Source organism: Rosa chinensis, chromosome 6 (genome assembly GCF_002994745.2).
Source record: "Rosa chinensis cultivar Old Blush chromosome 6, RchiOBHm-V2, whole genome shotgun sequence".
NCBI lineage: Eukaryota > Viridiplantae > Streptophyta > Magnoliopsida > Rosales > Rosaceae > Rosa > Rosa chinensis.
In genome coordinates, this window is record NC_037093.1 from 17,539,479 (window position 1) to 17,549,107 (window position 9,629).

Genomic DNA, 9,629 nt, shown 5'->3' on the forward strand with positions numbered 1-9,629 from the left:
AAGAAGCTGTAAACTTGATAAACAGATATGCTACTTTGTTATATTGAAAACACAGCAAGAGCGGTACCCACTTTGAGGTTCCATGCATAAAGATAATTAAGATTATTGGCCCATGATTGATAAAACATTACCGGCATTTGCTTCAAGAAAGATAGAATTCTGTTTATACCAGGATAGAGCACTCAAAGAGACACTTGACATACCTTAACCTCCTCAGAACTGTAACCATGGAGATGCTCGCCATTCTACACCCAAGCATGACATAACTTGACGTTTTTTTTTTTAAATTCTTGAGCATGGATTACCATCTGACTTATACATGACATATGCAGAATCATAAGACTGATTGAACCATTATCATTGGCAAACTTATTAAAACTCACACCAAAACTGAACCTCATAACAGAATAAATTCAAAAACTTTAACAAAAACCCAGTGGGAGTTTTGGCCTCAATACCTGAACCATGACCGGCATATCAGTCTCCACAGCCCTATTCGCAAGTTCTCCATAGAAACTCATCTCTCACCTATACAGAAAGCTTCAATAAAACTCAAAATTAGACCCAAAACTTCTAAAACTTACTCGCAAAGAAAGTAAAAGCCTTCTGTTTTTATTCTTGCAAGGAGAAGATCTCCACCCACCCTACAAATCCAAGATAGCCAAAAAACGAAATCAGAAAACCATGCCAACAAAACATTAAAAAAAGACACAAATTGTCAGATACCTAAAGCCAAAAATTTCTACAACAAAACCCAATAACCTGGGAAATATTGATTTCCGAAAAAGCACAATCAATGAGACTGCATGTTTCAAAAAGTAGAGTTCAATGATCATAAGGCCCAAACATGAAAAACACGTTACTTCTATATCAAAATCATGTAAAGAACAATACAGAGTTTATACCTGAATAAGTAAAAGAGGCTGAGATGATTCAAAACTCCAGAATTGAAAGTTACCCTTCTTTTAAACATGCATGTTGTGTGCATTTCAAAACTGAGAACGTGACGCTATTTGATATAACAATGAGTCAAAAACCAAATTAAAGATATAACTTTGGAACTAACTGCCAGCTATTCCTGAGTACCCTTAACAATATGTTTCCAGTTCCATGGTTTCTCTTAGGGAAAGTCAAGGACAAATATGAAGCTGAGTAGTAATAGTATGAAGCATCTCAACTCAAAGCAGGCAAATACTATTACCCAAGCAAAGTTTAGAATTTTAGGAGATCAACCTTAACAGAAATAATGACATGATCAAGAAGTGGAAGCAAGATTAGGATGAGTGAAAAGTGATGAAACTCGGATCTCCTCCTTCACCAACTCCAACTGTTCGCTATTCTGAATGAGAACTTTTTTCGTGGCATAAGTTCCATCGTCTGTAAGAGAATAGTAAAAACAAGATGAACCCACCAAACCAGTAAATGAAGCAACAATCATCTCAAATGTCTAATGTAATACAATATCCTGATTGAAAATCCAATACCACACAAGAACAACAAAGCCAAACTCGACAAGTTATACAGCCCAAACCATGGATCTATAAACAAAAGTAAGAACCTTCAGCTGAATGGCTAAGGCCACCAGATTGATTCTATGGAGTTAACATAAGACAATCTCATAGTTTCACAAATTTTCACATATCAAGCATTCATAAGCACCAAACAACAATGAATCACATTTTAAACTCAGTTTAGCAATTCCAATGTCAACTCAAGCTCAAAACAAATGCTTCAGATCACAAATTCCCAAACCAAAACCAATCCGGCGCTATAAAGAATAAAGCTCTAATGAATTCAGATTCATATAATACAAATTAACCATTTCAGATTCACATCTACACGAACCAGATCGCAGAATCGAAAAGCAAAGTAGAGAAATTGAGATGAGGAGAGAGGAAGGAGACCAGAAAGGTGCGAAGGGTGGGAGTAGTCGGAGCCGAAGAAAAGTTGGTGATTCAATGCAATCGATTTCCTTACCTCACTTCGTCGACTCAATCAAGCCTCAGGAGGAGTCCAATGAGAAACCACACACCAACCACCCGAATCGGAAATTGTTCGAGTGATGGGCGGTTTGATTAGAAGGAGGAAGGCAGCGATTTGATTAGGGCTCGGTTACAAGTGGTGGCGGTATCGAGAGAGAGACCTAGAAAGTGGATGAATGAAAAGTTGTTGACTAGAGAGAGAGCCAGACTTGGTGGATAACTTCATAACATTTACCAAAATGACACAGTTTTGCATTTGTTCCACTTTCACTGACGGAAACATTCGTCACTAATTTTATGTTGTTCATCACCAAAATACACACAGCGTGGCTTCTTCAAAGAGCGAAAAATTTAGTGACGAATTCGAAATTTTGTCACCAAAACCCTTATGGGTGACATATTTTTGGTTTGTCACTAATATTTTCGTGACTAATTGGGTAATTTCTTGTAGCTAGCTAGTTTGCTTTCAGAATCTCTCTTTAACGTTTCTGTTAACAATTATAATTCTAAATGCAACTCTGAACCATCTATATCATAAACATTATCATGGAGTGAGAAACTCTTCAAGTTTGAGACACTTTACTTTCAAATCAGTATTAACTAGTGACTTTAATTGTTTTAGATCACATAAAAAACTAAAAACACTTTCACATAATTGAAATTGTTCAGATCTACTGTATGTGAAGGAAAGATATGGCTTGACCTACTATATATAAAAAATACTCAATCCTAAAAGTGTCTTCAATAGATAATATAAGCTCATCATTTACATTCTCATCAAACTGCTTCTGTAAGTCCTACATGTTTCATGAAATATAGGTTCTAAAATCATAGTAGATGTAAATTCATCTTCTCTATACTTTGTAAAAAAAAGAAAACCAAGCATTCTAACAATTTAATAGCATCACCAATATCCATGTCTTTAGATTGTAACTTTTTACTAACCAAGTCAACGGGATATAGCATATTATACCAGATAACCATGTCTTAAAAATTCAAAGTTTACAAGAGCATAGTCTGCTAACATTTCTGGTTCACATTTCAATGCACCATTGCACCATCTAAGTCATTTGTATTTGCCAATTGTTGTAAAGCAGCTCTAATTTGTGGAGCTCGATATCTAATAGCTTTGACACTTTCTACCTGACTTTTCCACTGTGTTGTAGCCAATGCTTTGATAGTTAAACCATTTACATTATCTTCTAAATTTTTTCAACTCTTGTTGTAGAAGAAAATTATGTATATATTTATTCTGTATTATTTTTTAAAAAAAAGAAAAAAGTTTTAGCTTTAGGACAAGAGTTGGCCATGTCAGAAAGTACAAGGTTAAGATTATGAGAGCCACATGGTGTGTAGAATACTCTTGGATTAATTTCTAACAATCTTTTTAGGACATCTTGATGTTTTCCCTTCATGTTTGACGCATTATCATACCCCTACCCTTTAGAATTGTTAATATCAAGTTCTAGTTTGGTTATAACAATTATAAGTTCATCAAAAAGTTTTTTTTTTTTTCCAATGGTATCATCTACTCTTCAAAACTATAAGAAATATTCTTCTAAATTTTGTTAGGTTTTTTTATATTTCCACACATCAGAAAATTAAAGACATTTGTTTTTTTTTTTGCTAATGTCTAGAGTATAATCAAGAATGATAGAAAAATAAAAAAATAAAAAATATTGTTGCCTCTCGAAAGAGAGCTCTCGACTCCACCTCCTCTCTCTGCTAGCGGAGGCCGTGTACTTTCGATATGGAAGGATTGCTTTGCCTCCTTCTATGGTCCAAACTGTGGTGATGAAGACAGGCTTGTCTTCGAAACCTGCCTAATTTTCACTCTCAAGCTTCTGATGGAGAAAGTGATGTTGATCTGGTGTTTGACCGGCTCTACAGAGGTGTGCTTGTGGGTGAAGTGAATGGCGTCGCTTGGTGTCTGCAACCGTCCTGGGCTATAACGGCTGGGTCGCGTTGGAAACTTGATGGATCTGGTCGCATATGGAATTGCTATTACAAGAGGCTGGGTTTTCCATTTGATGTGGCACTCTTTGTCTTGGCTGGGATCAGCTGTTGTTGTTGGAGGACAATAGAACCGGTGCCACTCTCGATTCTCCTTCACTGGCAGAGGTAGATGATGGGTTGGAGTTGGGTTTCGAGTATGGTGGTGGGGTTCGTTACCTTTTACTAGAATCGGATCCATTTCTATTCGAGTTTCTTGTTGGTATGGGCGGTGGCCTCTAGAAGGGTGCTATCAGTGGTGGTGGTAGTGCAAGCGTCGAACTCTGGCGAGTGGTGTATTGCAGCGGTGGCTTGACTGCAGTCTCATATAGGGTTTGCCCTAGGAGTGTTGGTTGGGCCTGGTGTTTGGCTCCAGTTTTTCTTGAGCTGGTCAACAGTCTCTTTTCTGGCTGGTGTGCCAGCATCGTTCGGGTGCGGTCGTTGGGGGTGTCCCTTGACCTCACTTTTTTTTAGCGACTGTAGACGAGGAGAGCACCAACCTCATCGTGGGGGTCTTTTGTTCCTCGTGGTGAGGACTTTGTCTTGTGTCACCAAGTCGATACTTAACGTTGTAGGTTAAGCAGAGCGAAATCACCAGGAAGTAGTGAGAACTTGCCAGAGTGTGACTTTAGCTTAGCTGGTTTGCGAGGGCGTTACCCTTGCTTGGTTGGTTCCGTAACCGTTGTGGTCGCGGTACTACAATCAACTCCTAAGGAGACTAGGACCAAAGCACATTGACAGAGGGTTTGGCGGTACTGACAGTCGGCTCTTGAGAAGATTAGGACTGGAGTGTGATCACCGATAAGAGAAAGAGAGAGGTTGCTCTAGAGAGACTTGGATAATCTTAGAGATTGTTGTTGAATTGTGTTTTTTGTTACTTGTTGTAGCCTCTATATATAGGCTACCAAGCCATAGTGGTTGGCCTTAAACAAATCATGATGGGTTAGGTTTGAGCACTTAAAATACTAATGGAATGTTAGATTTAAGCACTTAAAACACTAATAGAATGTTAGGTTTAAGCACTTAAACACTAATGGAATGTTAGGTTTAAGCACTTACTGCTCCAATTTTACTGCAGCTATATCTCCACCAAGAACTCAAAATGGGCCTTCGACGTCTTCATATAAAATGATCCACAATAAGTGTAGATCATTGTGACAAATTTTCAGAGCTTTCTTCCATGTGGTTGGGCCGGAAATGCTATTGGACTCCTTACAGGTCCAGTTTTCCAGTTTTGCTTCTGCAGAAAATTGGACTGATTGTTTGAAGGCTTTCCACTCATAACTAGCTCTGGAACTCTTCATAAGAAATGATCCTTGGGATATTTAAAATTAATATGGAAAGTTTTAGCTCATTTGGATTTCATTTGGTTAGTATGCCACCCCTCCTTCTTTGTTTAGCTCGGTTTCTCCTAGCCGAAGTAGGAAAATGTGCTAAAGTTGACTTTTCATTTCCATGCTTCCATCATTTCATTTTCTTGCAGCTCGCCTAATCTTCCATAGTAGACTTTATTTAGCCTCTAAATAATATATGTCAAACTTGTCGACAATATATAGCTTGAGCCACTGACTTTGGCTCAATTTCTCCAAGACACGCCTTGTCAGGCCAAAATGCTCATTTTGGGTCCAAACACCTGGTGTTGGGCTGCTAGGGTTTTGTTTTGGCCCTTCATTCTTTTGTAAATGATAGGCCTATTTTTTTCTTGCATTGAGCGGGAGAGATTGCAAAGAAAAGAGAGACCTCGTCATCATTTTATTCTTCTTCGGGACTCTACTTTTCTTTTGTACCTACATGTGCCAGAACGAGCATAATTAGCTATAATGAGTCACGCTCATCGTACCCCCAGAGGTACCGACTCCCACCAAGGGGGTGACCTGCGAAGGCACGGCCAGGCGGGCTACCGCTCGAGCCCTGGATCGCCCCCAGATCACCGCTGACGCGCCGCCACGCACTGCGTCAAGATAGCATCAGAAGCTCCAGACATTGGGAATCGAAGCACATCAATCCCACATCGGAAACAAGAATAAGATCAGTCTTCTCCTCACCTATAAAAGGTTCTCTCCTCTCTCCTCATTAATTACGTAATTACTACTCATTTATTATTGTGCTGCCCATATACAGTGACTGACTTAGGCATCAGAGAAGTGAAGACCGCCCAGCGCGGTCTCCCTTTGACGCCCTGTCTCTCGTGTTGCAGTAAACGGAAGTCATCTAATCCTCAGAGTAGTGGTCCGCCCACCAGACCCACGTTAAACAAGGAATCGGCTACCGTCGGACTTGAGCATTAACATCTTTGTTTTGGGTTTAATCCTAAAAGGTGGGTGTGCTAGGAGATTACTAGTTGGTTTGCTCTTTTATTAAGGGTGGCTTTGTAGTAGTTTCTACGGAATGGTTCTTTATGTCGACCCCATAGGGGCGAGTCGTTTTTGTACCGCTTATTGAATATGACCTCTTTTACTCAAAAAAAAAAAAAAGAATGATAGAAAAATAGTTTACTTCCCTTACTATTCTTAGGATTTCATTTTTAATTTTAGAAGCTAACAAATCTATCAATTCATTTTGTATTCTAGGTCCTAGATAATGACTATGAATTTCATCATCTTTTATATGTCGAAGATGTTCTTTCATTATTGGATCAAACTCTCCAATTGTCTCAATAAATTGTTCCACGAAATGCCAAATTATTTTTAGAAAGACCTTTAATAACTACAATAATTCTTTTCATTTTCTCCAATAAACTTTATCTTTGTTAAATTACTGTTGTACAATTCTATTAATTGTATTATTTTTTAAGAGTCTCTCCTGTAACTCAAACCAACTAATATTAGTAACATGATGAAAACTTCTTCCATGACCTTTATGCTTGTCACTAAGATCTTCTAATCTCTAAGTTCTTCATTAGTTGATTGACTTCTACTATTCTTTGCATTAAATAGCTTGCAACAAAAATAAAATACTCTATCTAGATCTTTTGGATAGACTAGCCATTTCCTTTCACGTATTTCACCATTTAGTGATTTGCAAGTATAGTGTGTTGAAGCAAAATGTCTAGACTTTTCATATTTGGAAAAATCTAAGTCTTTGTGCTAAATATGCCCTTTTTCTACTAATAAATTTCTTAAGTTTGCACCAATATTTTTCCATTGGCAAGAATAAAAAATATGATTAAATTCAGTTTACTTCCCTGAGGTTTGAGGGTAACTTCATGTTAATCCCGCTAGTCTCAATCTACTCAGAAACATCCCTGAGCTTTTGAATCTCAGTCAGCCGTGTCCAATTTGTCAAGTTCCGTCCAAATTAGACGTTAACTCTGACGACCAAACCCATTTTAAGGGCTCAACTAATTAGAGCTCTAGTCTATCTGTCATTGTATGTCATAAAAGTAACATGTGGGTTACTTAATTGGGGTCATGAGTACATGTTTTGTCTTAGAGAAAGTCGGGTGGTTTGTTTTCTTTTATTGTCCATGAGGGACTTGGATTCTTACAAAATTGTGGAGTTGAGTTTTGGTTGCTTTAATTTGCTCTTGAGTTGAGAAATTGTTAAGCATGAGTTGTTGAGAAATTTCAATGGAATTAAAAAGGTGATTTCTTGGCATTGGTGTGAGTTGTTTGATTTTCTTATTTATTTACTTTTTTATTTTTATTTTTTGATTTTAATGTAATCTCCTGAACTAAACCATATGTAGGGATTACTACGTTTTTGGATTGTGTGTTTATTTTTGGTGATCTCCTGAACTAATTTTTCTATGCAGAGATTACTGTTATATTTATTTTAAATTGTGAGTGCATTTGTGGTTGAGACTTGTAGTGAGTTGAGAAATGTTTTATCATGTCGTCATGGTGATAATGCTTTCGGTCGAGAGGAAAGAAAAGTGATTTCTTGGTTTGTTGTCGAGATTACGAATAATTGATTGTCATGGAGGTGACGTGTTTCCTTAAAAAGAAAAGGATTTTGATGTTAGAATTCATCATTGTGTTGATTTGTTGTCCTTGGGTTGGAAAGGTGTTTTGTGATTATTTAGGTTTACTCATACGAGCTTGCAAAAACTTACCAGATTTGCTGTTTCAACCCGGTGCATATTTCATGGTGTAGGGGTTATTGACAGGACCCGCCCCAGATTTCACCCTGAAATCTAAAGTGGCCCTGCGGGACCCACTTTTAAAGAAAATTTTACCGAAAATTTCGGCAGAACCTTCCCTAAAAGTAGGCAACCCAAACCTGTAAGAAACTGAATACACTTCTAATAACCCAACCGTGTCCTTCTGGAGCCACCCTGCTCCCATATTCCAACCGACTCAAACTCAAAGATTGAAATAATAATTCAAAAGCTTAAGTCCAACGAAGCTCCATAACTTTAATTACAACAATTCACCAAAGTTAGGTCATGGACCTCAAATATAATTCATTACAAGTTCGGGTCACAAATCCCTTAGTGAGAAGAGCAACTAAACAGAAAATACGATAGAATACAGTAGGTTAAACAGGTAACCTACAATATGCGATGGCAGGAAACTGATGCGGTCACTATGGCTCGCTCCTAGTACGCCAAGCAGCAACTCTGAGAACTGGGCATTTGAAACCAAAGGGCCCAGGAGAAGGTAATTTAAAACACGTTAGTGTGAGTGGACAAAAATAAATAATCAAGATAATTTAAAAGAAGCAACTTGAATACTTTCCCACGTATTTAAACTTATAAAACCTCGATGCATGCAATGTTTAGAAAAATTTACTTCCTTAACTTCAAACGAGCGTAAGAAAGAAAGTATAATCCAGCCCCGCTGGCTAAAATAAATTGGACTAGCCCCGCTAGTCAAAAAATAAAATAAGAGTAGGGGAAGATGATAGCCATACGAATCACCCAAAGTATGGCAAAAGAAATCCGAAAACCAAGTAAATCCATAAATACATAAAGCTTCCCTATATCTTGCAAAAGAATTTCCAACGACGTGTCCCACACGCCAAGAGTATCTCAAATTCAAAAATAAATAGGAGATAAATAATAATAAAACATGATCTCCGTAAACCGAAACAAAACCAATTCCAAGATCATCATCAAGGCATTCCCAATGCCAAAACTGAAAGTCGATAAATAAATATGAAAACTATCTCCATATCGAAATCTCATTTCAAAAATCTCTTAAAAATCTCAAATCGACAAATAGAAATATAATATAAATAGTATAATTCCGGAAATCACCTCGGAAATAAATAATTCGTCAAATAGGATTATAAATCACAACCAACTTCGGAAAAAAATCACTATCGAAATCAATTATATCAGATAAAGCGAAATCAATCTCCGAAATTAAATCATATGCTCGAAATGTAATATGATAATTAAATAGATCATACTTTAAGAAATAAATGCATGCATCATTTATTTAAAAACAAAAGTCCACTCAAAGTATTCAGCTAATCTTGTCGTCGATCAATATTCTCCTCATATGGAGACTCCTCTCGTCCTGTATGAATAACACTTGAAAAAATATGATTCCAGGACTGGAAATTAAATTGACGATAATTAGAAATTGATATTCTAAACATTTCCTTTAAACCCAACTCCTCCAATCCACGTTGGATTCCAACCAAAGTACACCAAAGTCACATTTACAACCTCCACAACTCATGTACATTTTAATTAGCTAAAAATTG

General features: G+C 37.3%; 1 long non-coding RNA gene across 1 annotated transcript; it reads right to left on the reverse strand.

Annotated features, from left to right (window-relative positions):
• Window positions 1-60: 60 nt before the first annotated feature.
• LOC112173733 lies at window positions 61-2,115 on the reverse strand. The gene is made up of 3 exons (XR_005802279.1): window positions 1,978-2,115; window positions 1,234-1,377; window positions 61-540 (listed from the first exon to the last, which is right to left on the reverse strand). It is a non-coding gene; the product is annotated as an uncharacterized LOC112173733 (long non-coding RNA).
• Between the last annotated feature and the right edge of the window lie 7,514 nt (window positions 2,116-9,629).